This window comes from Bactrocera dorsalis, chromosome 2 (genome assembly GCF_023373825.1).
Source record: "Bactrocera dorsalis isolate Fly_Bdor chromosome 2, ASM2337382v1, whole genome shotgun sequence".
Classification (NCBI taxonomy): domain Eukaryota; kingdom Metazoa; phylum Arthropoda; class Insecta; order Diptera; family Tephritidae; genus Bactrocera; species Bactrocera dorsalis.
Genome location: NC_064304.1, coordinates 85,855,206 through 85,862,760, shown reverse-complemented (window position 1 = coordinate 85,862,760; position 7,555 = coordinate 85,855,206).

Here is a 7,555-nt window from a genome sequence, read left to right as displayed (position 1 = left end):
AGTAGGCTTCAATGCGCGTATCGATTCACGTTTAATGTCCTCAATTGGCTCAAAACGGTTTCCCCGGAGCGATCGTTTGAGTTTGCTGAAGCTAAGCATACGAAGCTAAATCATTGGAACACGGTGGTTGCGCCACGATATTCGTTAAAAATATGGCGAAAAACTCACGAAGAATCAATGCTGTATGCATTATCGTGGTGCAAACATCAAGAGTTGTTAGCACATAATTCCAAAATCTTTTTACGAATAGCTTCGCGTGAACGAAGCATAACACTTGAATAGTATTCTTTGCTCACAGTTTGACTCGGAGTGCACCATACCTCGATAATCGAAGAAAACTGTCAACTTAACCTTAATTCCTAATGTCCTTTCTGTGCGATTACGACCGATATTTGGATGATCATATAATACTAATAAAGGAAAGAATTTCCGTTTCTAAACAGCATTTATTGGACGCAACCGTGAACGACTTAGAGACAATTGCGTAGAAACGTGTTCTCGAGCACACTTCTGTAAAGCAGAAAATCAATGCAATTAGTCCAAACCTTCCACTAGTCTCAAACATCCTACATAGTTATTTCCGATATTCCACTTGAATATAAATCGTTTAACCATTCCAAATGTGCGGCATTTTTATGAAACTAAGTGTGACCAACATACATATGCAGCATGAAATCTGCAGAATAACGAATATTATATTATTATTATACTTCCGCAGAAGTGCTCTCCACAAGGCTATTGGATTTCTTTAATTCGGACTCGTGTATAGTCCTTATACAGCGTCCAACACGTCATTAGAGCCATTTATACGTGCTTTGTTTAAGAGCAAAAGCCTCGAAAAGATCGTCAATCGCAATCGTGGATGGGATGAAGTTATTGACGTTCGCAGTTTAAAGAGCTGATCGAAGCTTCCTGCAATACAGGTCCCAATTGGTATTCCTGAAATTTCTATAAGTTCTCCATATCAGGCGCACCGCGTCCAAGTTATAACTTATGTATTTATGATCAGAGAAGGATCAGTTGTTTAGAATCCTAGATACCAGAGATAGGTTTCCACTACATACAAAAGAGACTTGTCTCTTGCATTTGTGACCTATCTTCCTTAGACAGTACGCCTGGAGTGGGTATCCGTACGACGGCTCGTCTTTTCTTGGCCAGAGATGTTCTTAACAGATCAGGAAGTGGCTCCCATTTTCCGTCTGCCTGTATTACTAACCATCAAAAGCTTGCGGTCCTTTGTACTTAATCCAGAGATGTCGTTGCTATTTAGCCAAGGCTCTTGGAAAAGAATAACTTCGGCTTCGTCCCTGCCTTGATGAAGCCAGAAATCGGTGGAGGCTGCCTAAGTGGGCTACCGATAAATTTGAAGGATCTTCATCCTTCAAACTCTGCTCCAATAGAGCGAGTTCCACACCATCGTGATTACTGACCTGATCAGCTACGAACAAGCACTCGAGACTGAAGACGAATTCAACAATTGACGATTCGCCCTCCGTGCTCACCGTTTTTGAGAGGATATAGTTGATTTCCATTTCGTCTCCTCTCCCATCTCTTTCGACTCCATTGGACGCAGCCGGTCATTTGCTCTGGCTTCCGTTAGGCGTATCCTTAGAACCACAATCTCGAAGCCTTATCTTACGAGCCCCTTTGCGCCAATGAGAGGAACGAGGGACTCCTTGTTTAGGAGTATTAGAAATTGATGATATGGTCCTTCGGTCCTCTCCAACCTATTCACCCTCCATTCTTGAGTAGGCAGAAAAGAATTGCAATAAATTAACTTCTCTTTGATTTCTGCCGGGGTCAAGGATTCGGCTGGAAGCCTGACTCAAGGACGAGCTGGCATCCGGGGCGTCGATTTGACCACCACCTCGAGCTTCGTTCTACATCCCATGAAACATTCTACTCACCCTCAAATTATACATATTACGAATGTATATAATACTTGGCTGTATGCAAATGTAGCTTGTCCTTATTTGTTTATAATAAAATTTACTGCACATAACTTTTGTTGTAAGTTTTTTGAATGCAATCTAATTTGAAGATGATCGAGGTCATCAAAATTTGATATAAAATATATGTATACCTTCATATTATTGTTGGCAATAATGAAAAGTCAAATAATAATTAGTTATACCACGTTTGGAATAATTAAATGTTTAGATATATGTAGTCACATGTACCATATATACAAACATCCATTTTTATTTGATTAGGAAATCAAGCAAAACCAAAGCATTGAAATAGCCACGGAAATTAACTACTTATATTGAAGACTATTAATAATATAATAAATAGTACATGTATGTATATACATATATAGGTTTATATATTCATGAATTGCTGCTTGACTTAAAGTTAGCTTGGAGTCAACTAATTCTCTCACATAAAATGGATAATGAAGTGTGATTCCCACGAATTATGGGGCGATATTTGTGTTCTGAATTTTATTGCATTTCATTTATTAGTGTATATTTAAGAAAAAATATTGTTTACAAATAATAATAAATATAAATTTATTGCAGTTTAATATTTATGTAATAAAATATGGCAATAGAATTATCTCGTAAGACGTGTTGCTCAACTCCCAAATTCGATTAAGAAATATTGACAGCGTAAAAGTCTATTGGTCTAAATTTAAATGCACATGAGTATTTATTTGGCTAAGTAGGAGCTGATTGCAAAATATCATTTCGATATTATTTCAAAGTAAATATGCTAATTAAGATGTAAATAAAGCAAATAATAAGTGTTTGAAGGGCATGCTAATGATTCTTATTCGTTATGGGAACAAAATATAATATATAAAGTTTTCTAAACGTTTGGTATAATGGAAAAAGCTATATCTTGCATTTTCATCATTTTAGTTTTACTAGGCCTCAGTCTCAGCAATTAACCCTACGTTGACGCTAAATCTCTTTCTATCAAAGCCTTAAACCATTGACACATTTTGAGGATATTTCTAATATTTTCATTAAGGGTATTTAGAGAGTTATCTCGTTCATCTTTCTTTTAGGGTTAACAAAAAAAATTTTGCTGATTAGTTAAGAGATATGCTTTTAAGATATATTGGGAGCACTTATCGGTAGAAATTTACAATTTGTTGAACGATTTAAGTGTAAAGTTTTGTTTGTTATCGTAGCACATACATAGATTTAATTGTGGAACAGGGGTTATCTACTCTGTTTGTTTAGATTAATAGGCTTCCTAACTCTAAAATTCCACCTTAAAAAATGTTAAGTGGATTCGGTGAAGACAGAGCTTACCTGGAAGATGATGAGATACCTTCCATAGCTCCCGATGATCCAACTTAAAAGACATTGGGCTGCTGAAGTGGAAAAAAATCTTGTATTTTATCAAATTCCCTGAGTTTCTCCGCTGTAGGGCTCTTGCAGAAACTCGTGAGCAAAAAATGTTTAAAAAATTTCAAACTTTGCCCATTCAAAACGATTAAATCGTATCTATTAAGAAGATAGTTGAGCAATGATAAATGTTCTATTGCACAAAGGAGATGATAACCAGCAGACCAATAATTACTGCTGATATTTAGCTTGAAGTTTCTTAATTTTTTGCAAGCAAAGTTCCGCCTATCGATTAGCCATGCGAACGTTAACGACTTAATCGATTTTTAGAGAGATCGCAACACTGATGCATACATATATATACGGCGTCTACCAATAGGGATGACGTGATTGTGACATCTCGTGGTGGCCATGTTTGTTTACGGATTTGTGTAAAATTTTACTAGTGTGTCCAGTAAGAGTCAAGATTATTACACAAATTCACCATCTTATGTGGCTACCCTAAGAGATTTTTGTGCAAAAAGTCATATTCTCATATGAGGCGCAGTTTTGATTTAATGGCTTCGTCGCCAAACAAAATTATAGCAATTGAGGTAGTCAAATCCTCGTGCAAATTGATTATTTGGAGCGGATTGTGGTATGGTGGCACCATCGGACGTTATTTATTCGAAATGAAATCGAAGCGGACGATCTCTTTTACCAATAAGACGGCCTCATGTTTCACGTGTAAACATAAGATACATTGCGTGAAAAGTTTGGCGATTCGTTAATATCGAGAATTGACTTATCAAATGGTCTCCAAGATCAGGCGACTAACCACTCTTGATTATTTTCCAATCTTTGCCAATCAGCTCGCAGGCAATAGCCAAAATTTCAGCTGTCATCGAAAATTGGGGTAAACGGGTGGAGATTTCCAAATGGAGCCGTGGTGGCATACAATTTTTTTGATAACAAAAAAACAGAATGCATTTTGACCAAATTTGAAGGTTTTATTTCATTTTAACATCACATCGTTTTTGCTGGAAGACCCTTTACAGAATTTAGTGGCCTCACCAATCTTTGACCACGACAATCGACCATAATTCACGGTGCACAAATTCTTCAAATAGTTTAACTGAATTCTAATACTGAATTTCTAATTCTTACTAAGCTATATTCCTTGTTCTCTATATACCGATTCGAGAAGGAACAATTATGATTGCAAGAAACCTATAGACACGGAAGTCCGAAAGGCGTAGTCAAGCCGTTGTGCATGAAGATGAAAAGAATGCGGCACTGACGTTGCAACCGGAAAATATGAAAATGCTGCGTCACACAAATTATAGAGCTACATTTAAGCAACAACAACAGCAGCACCCACCAAACTTCATTGCTAGTAGCTGTGCTTGAGCATCGCGATTTCTTACTAAAGAAGTTGAAACCATCTCCAAAAAGTGACCGTTAATTGTTACTACCAAAGTATTTATTGAATGTCAGTTTGTTTGATTCGTGCACAAGCACAATTAATTCGCCACCGTCGACCATAACTAATAGTCTGCGGACAATTGAAGCCGGTGGTCATTTGTACATTCATCATCCGAGCAACTCAATCGGATGCTCAATAATAAATAAAATTGTGTGACTCTATTTTTATCTACTGAAGAATAGGGAATAATTAGAAAATAATTAAAAATAATTAAAAATAATGAAATTGGTGCACAGGGAGCTATGTATTTAATAAAAATATTTCTTTTTGGATGGTGATTTGCATCATTGGTAATAAATATAAGTCGCTTCGACATAAGAGAAATATTAAAAGGAATTATGTCCGGAAAAAATTCAGGAAATTTTAAATGATCTACTATTACATTTGATATTGAGAGTAAGGCCAGACCATTTTATACTCTGAACAGGCCATACATAGGTTGATATATTCGTTATCTGGGACGTGGACGGTGCCATGTTCATTGGTTCAATCTGAACAATTTGTTCAAAATTTTTATCTTTGAACTAGACAATAATCAATACCGAATTACGTAAAGCTATCTCGTCAAAGAAAAAAATTTTTCATACAGAAGCTCAAGATTTCGACCGTTAAGTTTGTATGACAGTTTGATGCTCTAGTGGTCCAATGTCGGCAGTTCCACCAAAGGAGCAGCTTCTTAGGGAAAAGGGGCCGTGTGCGAAATTTCAGATCGAATTCTCAAAATTAAAGTACCAGACCACGTATATACAGAGATACGGACAGGGCTAAATCGACTAAACTCATCAGGCCGATCATTCACATACTATATATGAATATTTCATAGGGTCGAAAAGGGTATAAGGGTATAAAAAGGATGACGAGGAATTCAAAAATCAATAGATGATCTAATGAGCCCAACATTGACGTTGGAAAGAAAATAATGTGTTTAATCTTAGAAGGGGCTGATATCGCAAGCAATTGTAAAATATTGTTGTTTACTTGGGTGCCCAGCCAAGTGAGAATCACACCACTGTATTTAAGTTTTATAAGTCACTAACACTCGCGATTAATGTTACTAATTAAAATGCATTATTTTAGCGGATAGGAAATAAGTGTTAATTTATTTGTAATAACAATTCCGGTTACAACCAATGGAAACTTATTCAAATAGGGAAACAAATTCGGGATCGATGTGGAAAAAAGCGATGTCGAAAAGGTTCAGGATCACGGCCGATCCAAAGTTACGCAGAAGCGTTTGAGCTCTGCCTCGAAAAAGGGGTATAACCTATGCGCTTGGGTCCGCAGACGAATCGGAAGTATCAGCACGGGCGTGTGTAACGAAATGTTGACGGTCGAATTGTTGACGTGCGGAAGTATGTTGATATGCGACAAGTGTGTGACGAATTGTTCAAAGTACAAATATGTCAGTATTCTGCCTTATTACGGTGCCCCAGTTTTTCCGGGTAGAGTAGGTGGAAGCTTAACTCATTTAAACAATTGTGAAAACTAACCGTCATAATAATAACGCTCTTATTCTTAAGAATTTTGAGGCCATTGTTGCTAATATTAGCACAAAGTACAGCTATACAAAAAGTACCAGAAAAGTGAAATTTAAACACAAAATATTTAATTAATAGTCAATATTTGTTTTGCCGCCTTCAAAGCAATCCCCACTAGATTTTTAGGATGGCCTTGGATATTCTCACGCAAACGCCTCAATACGCCCAAATAGAATTCCTTATTGACCGTTTAGATGTCCGGAACAAATTCATGATACACCAAACCACGAATATCGAAGAAAAAAACAGTGAGCATCACCTTGAGCGGCTTGATAATGCCCCTGGAGTTTTTTTGTTTCGGCTCGTTTTTTCCCCCATTTCGATGATTGTTGACATGCCAGCCTTTTTGAAAAATTTAAACTTTATCGAGACGAGTCGAGAAAGAACGCGTTTTATAACCAAAATATTCACCAGATTCGTTCGAACGGACTCGCGAGAGATGTCGAGCTCACTTGCCTGACGCACAAGCACCATATCCTTCATTTTTTTCAATATTTTCGTCCAGAATGAGACAAGTTTTCAACCATCTCTCGACCGTCTTTGAAGTTTTATACCACTCGTAGGCGTGTGTTTTTGATAAAACTGAATCAGCCTTTTCCAAAATTCTCAACGATTTCGCACACGAAATTTGGTTAGAAATACAAAATTTGAGACAAATTCTTTTTAACGCAACGCACTACCGACTTAATCAACTGCTGTAAACAAACTGATTCACAGATCGTTCTCATATTTGGCGTAGTAATTAAGGACAGCCCTACCGACTTAGCAAAGGACTTTTTTATCATCGTTAACCCGGGGAAATGAAGTAAATGAATAAAAGTTACAAATGAGCGAAACTGGTACCAGTAGTGAAGTAATTATAAATTGTTAAAGATTTCTCATTATTCTGCTCATTTCTATTTATTTATACAGGCGATACCAACAAGAAAGTATTCGATAAGAATTCGAAATAGAGGATATGGGGATATCTCGCTTAGGTGGTACAGCGGCATTTTTCAATTAAATTCAAAGTTATATTTTCCATAGAGGACTGAATGTGTGAACGTTGTTAGAAACCAAGGGCTTAATACAGTTTTATTCCCCGTTTGAAGGAAGCTTCAAAGAAAGAAGCGCAACGCAATTTTTTCTATCTATTTTTATTGCTTTTTCCATTCGTTACCTTCAAGAGCTTGCCGAAAAAAAATAAAATGTTTACACCTGAAAATTTGTTGTTGCTTAAAGGCTCAAGTGCAAGGTTACAACTAATTTGCTTT